The sequence below is a fragment of the Schistocerca piceifrons genome, chromosome 1, assembly GCF_021461385.2.
Source record: "Schistocerca piceifrons isolate TAMUIC-IGC-003096 chromosome 1, iqSchPice1.1, whole genome shotgun sequence".
Lineage (NCBI taxonomy): Eukaryota > Metazoa > Arthropoda > Insecta > Orthoptera > Acrididae > Schistocerca > Schistocerca piceifrons.
The window spans coordinates 571569835-571584869 of record NC_060138.1 but is presented as its reverse complement, the minus strand read 5'-3'; the positions used below and the strand labels follow the sequence as shown (position 1 = coordinate 571584869).

General features: G+C 42.3%; 1 pseudogene; it reads left to right on the top strand.

The window, feature by feature from the left end:
- The first annotated feature begins 1499 nt into the window (after positions 1-1499).
- On the top strand, positions 1500-1617 carry LOC124727597 (annotated as a pseudogene).
- Positions 1618-15035: the final 13418 nt, after the last annotated feature.

Here is a 15035-nt window from a genome sequence, read left to right as displayed (position 1 = left end):
TATGTTTGAAATTGCTAATAAAGACTTTGGTAAATCTGCTTATGACTCTACGTCTCCACTTGTATTGTATACACGTAGCAAAAGAAAACTTAATCCTAATGAATCTGTTTTTATTTGGATAAAAGATAAAGGTTTATGTGAATATGTAAAATTTGTTGGTGATTGTGCAATGCTGGAGTTGATCCTGCAGACACTTATTTAAAGAGCTAGAGATCTTCACTGTAGCCTCGCAATGTATATATATTCACTTATGAAATTTGTTATTAACGATCCGAACGAATTCAAAAGTAATAGCGGTGTGCATGATTACAAGACTAGGAGAAAGGATGATCTTCACTACTCAAGGTTAAATCTAACTTTGGCTCAGAAGGGGCTAAATTATGCTGCCACAAAAGTGTTTGGTAACTTACCCAATAGCGTCAAAAGTCTGACAGATAGCCATATAGCATTTAAAAGGAAACTAAAAGAATTCCTTAATGGCAACTCCTTCTACTCATTAGACGAATTTTTGGATATAGTAAGTGGGTAATTTCCCCAACACCCACGACAACAACAAAAAAATTAGTCTCATGTAACATTTTGTGTAATGTAATATCTTGTATAGACACCTTTTATTAACCTGACACGTTCCACATCATTACGAAGTGTCGTATCCATGATCTATGGAACAAGTACTAATTTAATCTAATCTAATGTACTCTTTATCAGCCATGTGACTGTAGCATCAATTTCAGTGAGTGAATTCGATCGCCTCTGTGACTGCCAGAGCGGTTGGCGACGCTCTGACAAGGGTATCGGCTGTAGTGCAGAATCTGGGGGTGGCGGTTGGCCGCTGCTGCTTCCAGATACTGCGTCAGCAGCCGGCGACACGGGGGCCGAGCGCTGGGAGCGAACAGCTGGCGGCCGCGGCGGCGCGGCGCCTGGGGCGACGCCTGCTGTGCCGCGCCGCGCCGCGCTGCCAGCCGCGCTTCCCACGGGCGGCCGCCCCCGGCAACGCGATACGGCGGGGGAGGCGTACCGCAGCACGCGGCCGCTTGTTTTGACAGCAGCTCCGGGCGCAAACGCTGTTGTCTCGCTCACCGGTGCGTACAGTGTGCTGACAGCATTAAGCCAGACAAGCACGGAGAGTACTAAGGAGGCGCTACCAGCGTAGCGATTGCTTGGACTCATTTGATAACGTTTAAAACTCCTTATAATTCAGATATTCATCCATTTCTCTTGAAGATGTAAACTACAAAATCGTTACGCCCTTACGTTAGCTCCCTCCCTTGATTAATCCGTGTTTGTGGACTGTGTTTACCAACTAACCTCAAGCACCCGCCAATCACAGTGTATGACACAAAAGTTCCCTCAAGGTACTTTGTGTCGTCAGTGACACATTGTACATCTTCATATTTTTGTTCAGGCATCTTTGGTGAATAGATGGACACGACAGTGTTAATTTATTCATTTCATAACGCAAATCCATTTTTCTTTTCCCTAATACGTTGTTGTTAGTTGCCAACGGCCTTGCCGCTGTGGAAACACCGGTTCCCGACAGATCACCGAAGCAAAGCGCAATCGGGCTGGGCTAGCACTTGGATGGGTGACCATCCAGTATGCCGAGCGCTGTTGGCAAGCGGGGTGAGACAAACTGAAGAGCTACTTGATTGAGAAGTAGCGGCTTCTGTCTCGGAAACTGACAGGCGGCCGGGAGAGCGATGTGCTGACCAAATGTCCCTCCATATCCGCATCCAGTGAAGCCTGTGGGCTGAGGATGACACGGCGGCCAGTCGGTACCTTAGGGCCTTCGTGGCCTGTGCGGGAGGAGTGCATTTTTTTTTTTTTTAGTTGTTGTTAGTTATAAATGAGTGAGTGTTTTGGTTGTGGTTCCGTGAGTAGAGCAGCTACAGTGCAGAGCTACATGTTCTACTTAAGCCTTCGTGTCAGTCTTATACTTAGGGTGCTGCTGTGGTGGTAGACTTCGTTTTTCGTAGGAGCCTCCTTCCCCCGCCAGGGATGAGCAGAGAGACTGTTACTCTGCGTTCCGCCATTATTCAGCATTCTGTTTCCCGCTGGTTTTGGAGGATGGACGAACTCTGTGCATGTCTCCATCAGATCGTTTGATAAATTGAGAGTATATGATATATCGTAATTAAAATCATTAATTTCTTTTGTTAGGATATTCGTAGTCAGGAATATGTTTCGACCACATTTTGTTATTACTTTTCAAGGAAGTTGAGTGGTTACGACTTCGGTTCCTAAAGAGCGCGTGGTGCTCATTTCAGTCCACCGGTATGAAGTTAATTACGTCGTGCCATCAGCACATTCAGTGTTGTGGACTTCAGATTACGCTTAACTTTCATTTGTTAATTTTCGTTGACCTTTTTGCAGATTATTTGACTATTTGCCTTTTTGATAAGGGCCTCATACATATTTATCAGGCAAACATGTGGTCGCAAGCATTATATCTTAGTGTAGGCACTTTCAAGCGCTTGTTTCAGCTTAGGTTTTTGATCGAGTGAGCAGTATTTGAGTATTCTAGCGTGTGGAATTATCTGATGTTATTTTATTTTGTTTTATTTATTTTTGCTTTGTTGGTCATTGTCACCATGTTCCCAAGAGAGCACAACTGCACGGAGAATGTGCTCTCTGTTTTCTAAGTTAGTTGAGGATAGGACATGCGTGTCACATGTGTGCAGTTCTGCTATTAATCCCAGAACGATACAACCTGGTGAGTACATAATGACACCATTGAGTTCCAATCACCCACAAGGTGCTTGCTCCACAGTCAATGAGCGATGATCGCTCTTGCAGAATTTCATGGCAGGCTAAGTGTGTGTTGGTGTGCAGTTAATTTATTCATTTAATACTGCAAATCCATTTTTCTTTTCCTTAATAGGTTGTTGTTAGTTAAACGAGAATTACCATCAGGATGTTCGTGGTAATAATTTCAGTCAACTAGCTCCACCTGACAATGCAGTCCTGAGCAGATTCATCCCCTGAAATAACATTGATTGGGTCACTAATCTCCCTATGTATTGTATGTTGTGCTATGTTGTCCAAGATTAAAGCAACAAATTAATTAAATAAACTTTCAAGCTACTCCCCTTTCATTCAGTACTGTTGATTTACACGTATTTTAAGTCGAGTATTTTTGTCTGTTCCATTCCCATTTTTTGTCAAATGATATCTTGCGTTTACGTACTGACTGTTCCCGCCCAATCTATTTATATTCCTCTGAGCGTATTGTGTGCACACTTATTTGAAATAGTAGCCATTAAGCATTGTATGAGTAGCATGAGTATGGAAGTTAGATATCAGAAGCATCTTAATCCCAGTAACAACATATTTTCCTCCCAGTGCCGTGCCTACTACATCACAAGACCGCTTAGGCATAGGCGTTGAGAGCCCTCAGAGCATGAAATGTTGTGTATGTTTTGTTTACCTTTGGGGTTTGTTCAGTTTGGGCAGAGTTACGTCATAATTTCTATCTTTAAACGAGAATTACCATCAGGTTGTTCGTGGTAGTACTTTCAGTCACCTGTCCCCACCTGACAATGCAGTCCTGAGCAGATTGATCCCCTGAAATAACATTGACTGAGTCACTAATTAAATTAGAATCCTATGTGGATTTTTATCGTGTCAGACTGTGCGGCAAACCGTTCCATTCCCTTCTCCGTTTGGTTGCTTGCTCTCTCCCTCTGTGTTGTCTGTTGTGCTATGTTGTCCAAGATTAAAGAAACTAACTAATTAAATAAACTTTCAAGTTACTCCCTTTAATTATCAGTAAGCACTGAATCAAAGAAGGTAATGGGATCATGAGCAGTTATAGAAACTCTAATGCATTCTGTCAGACAATGACGAATAGGAATATTTGACACACTGTTGGCTTTCATCGGTCGAATCCATTTCAGTGCAGTACAAACAAAAGAGAGATAGTCCCGCTCTACAGAGTCACAGCTCACACTCTACTTACAGCACAACATTTAGTGAGTGAGGAGACGACACAACAAATATACGCTACTGATCAAAAGTATCCGGACATCTCCACGTAACGCGGAACAGACCGCTAGATATCACAAGAGGTGAATTGAGTTCCAAAGCACCACAATCAAACCAGCTATTAAAATACTCCACAACGATGTAAAGGTAGATTAGCTTTTCGTAAGCCACACGTAGCAAACCCTAAGCGACTCCTGAGAAGGTGTAAACAGCGACGCCGCTAGACAAATGGTTCAAATGGCTCTGAGCACTATGGGACTTAACTTCTGAGGTCATCAGTCCCGTAGAATTTAGAACTACTTAAACCTAACTAACGTAAGTACATCACACACACCCATGCCCGAGGCAGGATTCGAACCTGCGACCGTAGCGGTCGCACGGTTCCAGACTGTAGCGCCTAGAACCGCTCGGCCACCGCGGGCCACTGGATCTCTGTGATCTAGTGCGATGAATCATGCTATACCCTGTGGCATCCCGATGGCAATAGAGTACGTTACCTGCATCATGTGAAGTGCCAATAGTTTCGGAAGGAGGAGACGATGTTACAGTACGCATTCTTTTTTTTCTTCTTGTGATGAATGTGCGGTCACCACTTTTTAAGAAAACCCTAAGTGCGAAAGTATATCGACACACTTTACAACACTGTGTGCTACATGCGGTAGAGGAGCAGTTCTGAGACCACGATTGCTTGTAACTGCTTGTATCAGCACACGCGAAGTGAAGGTTTATGGACAACAACAATCCAAAAATTAGCTGGCTTTTCCAGAGTTCTTACCTGAAACCTATGGAAAAAATTTGGGATGAGTTTGAAGGTAGATTTCGCTCCAGACCCTAGCGTCCAACATCACTACCTGCTCGGCTTTTGGCACTTGTGGAAGAATGGACAATCGTTCCTCCACAGACATCCATTCATCTGCTTTATGAAATCCTGCCGGATATTACTTGTGATTGCCTATGGCAGTCTATCCATATTTTTTGTGGAACGATATAAACGGCAGGGAGAGTTTTAAAGTTCACATTCATACATCCCATCAAAGTGATCCCAGAAGAGTTCAGTCCGTCATAAATGTGAACGGAGGAAACACCTCATATTAACGTCCACTAATAAAAGTCCGGATTCTTTTGATCAGATGGTGTAAAAAGAGAGGTATACTTTCTGCAACACAACAACAACCTACACCCAAAGTTAATATTATAAGAGCCCTACCACATCCAAAAGACACGGAATAAAAGTGAAAACGTAATATATGAGCACACAACACTCCATAACAACACAGTCTTTAGCTTCGTAAAACGACTTGTATTGTGATACTGGCAGCAGAACAACAACCTTGGCTTTCCTCTGAAGATGCTTGCTTCTACTAGTAAGGTGTCCAGTTTTTGCAGCCATGCATGAATACATTTGATAATTCCTATTACTTAGTATAGGATCGCATTTTATGTGAGATTATCGAATTATAATTATTAATCATTTATTGGTTGATACTGGGTAGCCTCATACTAACATTTAAGTAGGGGTGCATACCTTGAGTGTAATTTCACACTGGCTATGATGGCAGGGCAAATGTGGGCCTTCGCAGTCTCCAAAACAACAAGGTTGCAGGCAGGACAGTTTACGGCTCTGAAAAGAGGACGCCATTCGTTTACTGGCATTGTTCTGCCGCCTGTCAAGAAGCAGGTGGAAAGGGGTTTATCGCGGGGGACCTCGGGTTACTACGGAGGCGGAGTCGAGACAGTGCTGAGAGCATAAGTTTGTAGAGATAGCACCAGCCTTCTTTTAGCATGAAGGAATGCCTGCCACAAATGCGAGGTAACAGCCCCAGAGGTTCTCACGCCAGACGCTGAGGAGTATTCCCGCCAAAAGACACAGAAGCGTATCTGGTTGGCTGAATTGCAGATGTAGGAGATGTTACAATTTCTTCTATAAGTATCTACTGAACTAAGAGCTTTGAGACATTGCAGGCAAGGCGTCAGAGAACGGTCTCACCGTCAGATTGGAAAGTGCTACTCTCGCCACTAGGAAGGGCGTCATTCGTTTCTCTGCCAACATCGGTCTTCTTTGCAGAAATTGGGCAATAAGAAATGCTTCTTTACCATTGCACACTTGAGTCGAGTCTCTGTGCATCTGACTTATGAGCTAACGGAATTCGTGTCTGGCATAGTACGCAAGTAGCTTCAACCGTAGGAGGTTGCGAACACTGTTTTGCACCCTCTATGTGGTCGGAATTTTTTACTATACAACGCACTTCGTAAGACTGCGGATAGCACCAAGCACATAGGTGCTGTAGAATTGCTCTTCCCGCCCCTTTATTGGATGGTATACGCAACACGGCTTGGCAGATAGGAAATCCTTACAGTAAATGTGTTAAGCTCCATTTCATTGATCCGAGAGCTCTATACTGTCAGTGCCAGTCAGGATGGAGACTTTCTTAGCTTCGACGCTAATTAGTACCAACCACTTAGTGTTTCCGTCTCATAAATGGCAGCGTGACTTCTAGTCAAGTTATAGATAAGTTGCCAGTCTCAGACTTAGATTAATAAATAGAACTTAACGTTCTATGCCCATACTTCTTCAATTTCCATATTTTTAGGGTTGTTTTTATAATAAATATCTTATCAGTAATCTGATTTTCTACTTTTCGTAGTATTAGACTCCAAGTAATGATCCTGATTAAGCTACAGAAGAATATTGTCACAACTCGGGGAACGAATCCACATGCTACTCCCAATTCAGATTGTCAGCGTACGGGTTAATTTAACTCATTTTTTAAGTGGGACCACACCGTTGCGAACACTGCATTGACAGCGATCTCACATACATACACAACTAGGGGTAACAGTAGGACGCTTTCGATCCAGACCTAAGATCTTGTGTAAACAAGAATTTTTTGTAGATTTATTTGATGGGAGGACTGGCAACAACTGGCTCAGTAATTGTTAAATTTAAATAGTACGGAAATTTAACTACTTTTCTTAGATTTGTAATTAGTAATTTTAAATACATGTGGTACAATACGTTGCATGTAAGTCTGCTGCTGCACACTAATCACATTTTATGTTTTAGAGGATTTTTAGTGTGTTCTGACCCCAAGCGTATCTGTTGTTTTCTCGTCGCTGGGTCTTGTCATTGTCTTGTTTTATCTGTGATTATGTGTGGTTAGGGCAGAAGTCTGTACAGAATGTTAGGGTAGTGTAATATGTCTGGAACTGATAGGCGTGACCCGATACAGGTCAGATTTAATTAGTGTGTAGAGATTTTCATATGTTTTGTGTGATGAGTTTCCATTTAGAATAGATTGTAGTCTTCATGTTAACCGTAGCGCCGGCCGCGGTGGTCTAGCGGTTCTAGGCGCGCAGTCCGGAACCGCGCGACTGCTAAGGTCGCAGGTTCGAATCCTGCCTCGGGCACGGATGTGTGTGATGTCCTTAGGTTAGTTAGGTTTAAGTAGTTCTAAGTTCTAGGGGACTGATGACCACAGATGTTAAGTCTCATAGTGCTCAGAACCATTTGAACCATTTTTAACCGTAGCAAGTCGCGTAAAGCGAGTGAACAGAGTAGGTTAGAAATTGTAAAGAAATTGCACAAAGGCATGATGTACGCGGAAATATCTTGGATAACGCGAATACCATTATTCCAGCTGCACGACAGGATCCAGAGCATGAATTACATTGTTGTGATGATACTGGTAATGATTAGAGACTGGGAGATCGGTTAGATAACGAGGAACCGTCGAATAGGCATGCAATGGCTGTTGTATGGTTTGGAAACTATTCGGGAGACAAATCAGGTCGTCCAAAACTACAGAGAAGGAATTTCAGCAGGAACTGTTGCATGCGTCCGGATGAGGTAGTCCGACGGGAATATGCGGACGAGAAATGTTCCAAAATTCACGAGAAGGGAGACTCTCGCCCGCCAGTGTGAATGGAGGGAGAGAAACGTGAGGCAGAAACAATAATGAGTTATCGTGCGTACTGATTAGCTGAGATAATTAAAACGAGGCGAAGAAGCGAATACGAAACTTTAGAAAAATAAGATTTATAAGAAACGTGAACAGGTACAGGAAGTAGGAGAGGTAAAAGGGAAAGAATTGAACAGGTGGAGAACCAAATGTTGATATTCTGTGCGGAATTAAAACAAGGCGTTTCAGACGCGAAGAAACAAGCAGAAGAGGCGATAATAATCGCAAGAGGTACAAAATGTATTACACAGGAAGCACGGGGAGAATCATTAAGTACCGCATAAGTGGAGAAAACTATTCTAAGACAAATTCAAAGGAAAGTACAAAAGCCAAAATAGGAGAGAGTAAAACATTCATCTGTCGAATCAGACGGAATCGGGCACACGGGGCGCGGTGTCACGAGTACAGTCCATCTATCTCAAATCCAGCTTCTGACGGATCGAAGTGACACCTGAATGTCGAAAATACACGTTCTTCATTGCGTTTGGCACGTGCTTTCCATTCGCGGCTTAGGGAAACTAAGGGACTCAATAAATTGTTATATCGATGACATTCTAGTAGGAGAAAGATCATGGGAACAACACAATCAGGTGCTAGGAGCCCTACTTGACAAAATGCGAGAAGATGGAATAACAGCATTAACAAACCGCATGTCAGGACAAGGCAAGTCCACTAAAGTGCGCGTCATCTATCTTGGCGGCCGAGTTTAGGTTCTTTCTGCGCATCTTACGTCACAAAACACAGTCAGCCAATGAACAGAGAACGACGTTGGCAGATCTCGACAGCAGTGCAGAGCACGGACGAGTGTCTTCAGTTTTAGAAACGTTCAGTCATAAATAAAGTAATAGAACAAAAGCAATGTCTTGACAGCAGACTTTCTTTTACAGAAAGTTTGGAAAAAGCATTCTTTATACCAATTGCTTCATATTCTATTAATTAATTAAATCAAACAAGCAATAAGACTCCTAATTCAGGCGATAGCAAGGAAAGGTGTTTGTTTCAATCTCACGAACTGCTTTTTCGCAATAAAGAACGGCGGTAATTGTTTATTTCCTATTGTACTTCGACGAAGCGTGAGTAATTCATAGTCATACCAACAGTGTTTATAAGTAGTTGCGTGAGGTGTTAGAGTCCTTATGGAGTTACACTGTTCGATGAGCTGAGGTAGCGGAATGGTGAAGGTGTTGGGCTGCCAAGTGAAAGGTTATGAGTTCAAACCTTGTGCGGTGCTAAATATCTTCTTTATTTAAAAACAATATTGGAGTGCCTTACTTCACGAATTTTATTCGTTTGAATTAAATTTCTAGTGCTTTGCCTCTTCATTAACTTTTTCGCTGCTGCAGACACGTGCTCCCCGCATTCCGCGTTGTGCGCGATTTTGTCATCACTGCACTTCTCGCCTGTGCAGACACATGGTGTTCCCACTGCTTTGAAACACTTATCATTCGATTTCACAAAAACTATTTGGCCAAAAAATTTTATTTTTACACGTCTTCTTGCCTGATACCTTCCCCCCATAAATGACTTAATTTTGTTTTGATGTGCAGCATTAAATGTAGTAAACCATTGCACGAAATTTTGAAGAGTTTGCAGAGGTAAAAGTCCATAGCGTGTACTTTCCGTATGGTCGATTTTAGTTGCCACAATGTTGAGAATGAAATGTGGACAAGATACCTAAGTTTCATATCATATTTACTGTATAACAATATCTCATTTAATTTAAATACCACATAGGTGTCGTATGTAATACTGAGAAATATTCCGTCTTTCGCGACTGTAATAAAAGTTTTATATACACACGGCGTGTTTGGCTTTATTTTAAAGCACTTCCATCGGTGAAAGGTATGGCACATACACAATGGTATTCATGTTTTATTTCTTGTTTTTGTTCCACAGTCGCAGTTTTACCAATGGTATTGAAATATATCCCTCTTCTGCAACTGTAATAAGCGACTTATTTAGACCAGACGCGTTTCTCTCTTTTGGAGCATCATTAGAGGACTGTATTTTGTGTCCTCCATTGCCAAGTCACCTTTCGTAGTTTTGTGCTGCGGTAGCACAATATTCAACGTTTGTGTTGGCTCATCAGTGTTTTAGCAAATAAATGCTGTTTGTGTGTGCCACACACAAAATTATATTTGACATAGCTCTGAGCACTTCACTGACAGACGGTATATTCAAGTCCTAATGTTTTTGTAAGTCCACAGTTTTGTTTAATGTATTTTGTCTACTTCCTTTTGATTGATTGAAGTGCTTTAAAATAAAGCCAAACGTGCCCAGTGTAAGTAAAACTTTTGTTACAGTCGCGAAAGGTGGAATATTTCTCAATATTACATACGACACTTATCTGGTACTTAAATTAAATGAAATATATAGATATCTTGTCCATATTTCATTCTCAACATTGTGGCAACTAAAATCGACCATACGGAGAGTATGCTCTATGGACTTTTACCTCTGCAAACTCTTCAAAATTTCGTGCAAAGGTTTACTATATTTAATGCTGCATAATAACTGCGTTGAACATCGAAACAAAATTAAGTCATTTATGGGGGGAAGGTATCAGTCAAGAAGACAGGTAAAAATCTAATTTTTGAGCCAAATAGTTTTTGTGGAATCGAATGATGAAGAGTGTCAAAGCAGTCGGAACACAATGTGTGTGCACAGGTGAGCAGTGCAGTGACAAAATCGCCCACAGCGCAGAATGCAGGGAGCACGTCTTTGTAGCAGCGAAAGGGTTAATGCGGCCGTGGTGGCTTTACTTCATGAACTGCGCGCTCCCCCCTACACGTAAGCTTGCGAACTATGCTATACTATGGCGCTGCTTCTATTGGCGCGTGCGTCGTGTGCAACTGGCAACGCAGCAATCTCCAGCGTCTGGGCGGGCATGCGCGAGCCGCCAAGATAAAAGAATTGAACTATAGCTGAGTCACATCATTTCAGAGGAAGTGATAGCGCCCGACCTGGAAAAATTGTAGACCATAGCTGAATTCGAAGTATCACAAACACATGAAGAAGTCTGTAGGTTTCTAGTCAGTGTAAACTTTTACAGAAGATTTATTTACAGAAAGGACCTACCTGTACCCAGACTTTGTACTATGACAGGAAAGAAAACACCGTTTGTATGGGACGAGATCGCAGATAGGCAGTTTCGCACGGTTTCTGTCACACCTAAACCTTGCTGAAGATTTTCATATGGCCACAAACAGCTCTAAGACAGATGTTGGCATATTAAAATTCCAAGAGTATGAAGAAAATTGTAATCTGACTCACAAGACGATTGCATTCGGGAGCCATGTGCTGAATAAGTGTGTATGGAATTATTCACTTACTGAAGTTGAAACACTGCCTGTCGTCTGTGGTTTTTAAAACTGTCGATATATGCTGTAGGGACGAAAAAGTGAAGTGTATACTGATCACAAAGCGTTGAACTCCTGATGATAGCAACACTCACGTAAGCGAGACTGGGGTGCTAGGTTTCTATATTCCAAGAGGATAAGTCTAGCACAGTCTATTTACCAGGCCCCACCATTATTATTGCCGACGCTTTGTCACGCTCTCCAGTAGGACCCACGAGCTATGAGGGACGGGAAGTTGAGGATCTTCTGAATTTATTGTATTAAAAATTTGGAGTTTGAAAATTTCGTAACGGCTTCAACGAAAAATATCCGATGACAACAAGATAAAGACCAACTTCTTCTCAATATCAAAACTGAATGGAAATACAAGACCCAAGCGCAAATTTGGAAGCACTATCTTTTGAGAAAAGCTGTGCCGCATCTCAGCGTGTGTACCGGAAGAGCTAATAAATAAAGTAACTTGCTTCACGAGTCTCAACTGAGCACATTTTGATGCCAAGTAGTATTTCATGAAACTGAAAAGTCTGTGCCATTTCAGGAATGTGGGGAGGTGGATACGAAAGGTTCTGTCTATCTGCAAAGACTTTCAGAAACCAAAAACAGCCACAGTGCAGACGCGGGCACCATTGTACCTGATTGTACCAACGGGAAACCGCTGCCTTTATTTTGATGGGCCCTATACCGCGCAAGTCACGAGGATTTAATCATATTATGGTAGTGGCAGAGGTTAACCTCGAAATACGTGACACTCACATCACTGAAAAAAAAAAAAACGACAGGGCTGTCGATAAGCACGGCACTGTGCAAAGACTTTCATGTACAGGTGCGGTGCTTCAATCGAATTTCTGTCTGCTAATGGTCACCAAGTACCACTCACAAACGTGGCAGGACACACTGAGCAACCATAAAATTGGTACATCAGTTGGTACCGCCAACCTTAACCCTAGAGAGCCTATAAAGGAATATTTAGAAACTTATGTAGGTTTTATTGCGAAAAAAAATGCGACCTGGCATGTGTACTTGAAAGCTTTTTACAACGTCGTAAACGAGCTACTTCATAGCACAATCTGGCTTCCACCGATAAAGCACAAGCATGCTCCAGAGTTGATGTGAGACATACTGTAGTGGACTTCCCACCTGCAGGACGACTGAAGCATCACTGAAGCAAGCACCTTGCAACATCTGAGTAGCGAACCAAAAATGGAAAGAGGGAGTTGATAAGACGAAAATGGTGAGAGAGTTTTACGAGGGGCAAAAAGTCCTCGTAAAAACCAACTGTTTGACAAACAGGCAAAAGAGCGCTTTTCACAAATTTTTCAACACCTGCTTCAGACTAGTGTGAGGCCTCCATGCTAACATAGCTGAACTCGAAGGTCTCAAATACCGGAAGTCAATAGGGGCCCACCATTTGAGCCACTTAAAGGCATTTGAAGAATAGAAAGCGTAGCATCTGGAATTTGTGAATAAAAGTAAGATAGTATACAATGAAGACTTTAATTTGTGAGACTGTAACCAACTCGAAGCAAGGGAAAGAGTAAGCAAAAGTTTCAAACAAGGTATTTATTTGAAGCAACAGGAGGTCTGGAAAATCATGGCAGAATACCGCAAAGACGTAACTCAAACATCGCCCCTTGACAATTTTGAATAGTCAGATATACTGATCATTTGAACGGTGAAATTTAGGTAGGGATGTGCGAAGCAACACCACATGTCGAAGGCAAAGAACTGTGAAGCCCATTTTCTACGACAAGAACTTTGTCAAAAGCCAGGACGTACAGTGATCCTTAGTATTTTTTTACGCACTATAAGATAATGATTTTCCATTAAGGGTTGACCAAAAGGCGTTTGGTGTTTCCTGGTCATGTCAGTACGACTTAAATATTGTGGTACTTCCTCAATTATTGTGAGGTTCGGTGGGCTCCTCACAGGCGCGGGAGCGTTAATTAATTGTGGCCGTGAAAGGGCTTGATACAGTGCATGCGACTGGGGTTATATACCGGATTACAGTATGATAGTCAAACGGGATATGATAATCTTTTCATGTTGTTGCAACCCGGAATGGAATGCTAGACTGTGCGTAGTGAAAAAAGAGGAAAGAAATTGTCATAATTTCTTTATTTAAAGAATTTTCTACCATTAATTACTATTTGATGTTCAATAGGTATCAATGTAACAAACATGAGAGGAGCATTAGTCATAATAGGTAATGTATCCACAAATTTTGATAAACCCTGATACTAAACGTACAACAAATAAAACCTACTTTAAAAAATTTAAAATAATGTTTCATAAAACACTTACATTAACAATATACAAACAACGTAGAATAATGAAAACCAAACAAGGGATACTTAAGGGTAGCTAGGGTTAAGTCTCATCTGTGTCGTGAACGCCTGTGGAACGTTATCAAGAACGTCGTCCTGCTGCGAACTGTCGTTTTCGACCACGAAATGTGTATTAATCAGTACCCCAGCGGAAGGGGAGATTTCATTGAAGGCCTCTTGTACCAACCCCTGAGATCTTTCCGTGTTGATTACGAGCGGCGGTGTGTCTAATGTGTTTCTTTGGCCACCCATAAGAAAACCGCGTGATTTCAACGCTGGGTGCCGCGGTTCTGGCCTCTATCACAGAGGCATCAAAGAATGGGTGGAATGTGGGCAACACTGGGTTGACGATCTTCCCCTCCTGTGAGACTTCCACGGTGGCGCTGGGCGGAACTGAGGTGAAATGTGGTGCCAATGTGACATAACCAACGCATCTCACTGCTCACACGAACTGCGAAATTGTGACTTTTCTTTTTTTTGCGCATGTCGACACCTTACTGTTTGAAACTTTGTCATTCCCGAGGATGACATCTCAGGGCGCCACGACCATGCACCATTACAGAGGAAGGTCATAGGCACCTTTGAGCCAAATTTATGCGTCGGAATGGAAGACAACTACAGGGTTTCTAAAATTGAACCTTTCCTTTTTTGCGTACTGTTGTTTGTTTGCCTTCTCGATAACTCGAATATGGGTAACGCTTGTCGCAGTCTGAGCAGTCAATAAGCTGAAACTACCCCGTATACGGTGCATTTCAGTGATCTCAGTCCTCGCTCGGTAATAACTGGGTTTCCGTTTGCTGAATACGGCCTTCTTGAACTATAAGGTGCCAGTCCACTTTAACGCAAGTTCTGTGCATTTGTGCTATTTGGTGCGACACTGAAACATTATGTCGTAGGAGGAATTCGTATACTGGCTTAACCGCCATAATCGCTAAGACGTTACACACCTGCATTTAAAAAAATCAATTACTAGGTGCGCTAGATGCCAACGGAGAGTGCAGCTGTTGTAGTTAAACACTCACAGGGCAATCTCTGCCTCATCCCATTTGTATAAGGCTTAGGCAGACGAGAAAGTCTCTTGTCTAGGTGGACTAGCACTTCCTGGGGCAGCGCGGTATCCACGAATTCCGAAGAAAAAGTCCAATTGTCCGCATGATCCTAACAATCGACATGTACGTCAGGGAAGGTACAGTTGAACCTAGCAAGAGCGGTCATATTATTTTCGGCATCTTTACATCTCACGGTGGTATATTCAACATTCTGTTACTTGAAACACCCCAAGGAATTAGCGAAGATTTCCTTACTTTTATTTCATGAATCAAATTTGAATATTATATGGCAGAACTGGCCAATCGAATGTCAGTGAAAATTTCTCTGATTTTTCTGAAGCTCAGTTTACTTGTCGACTT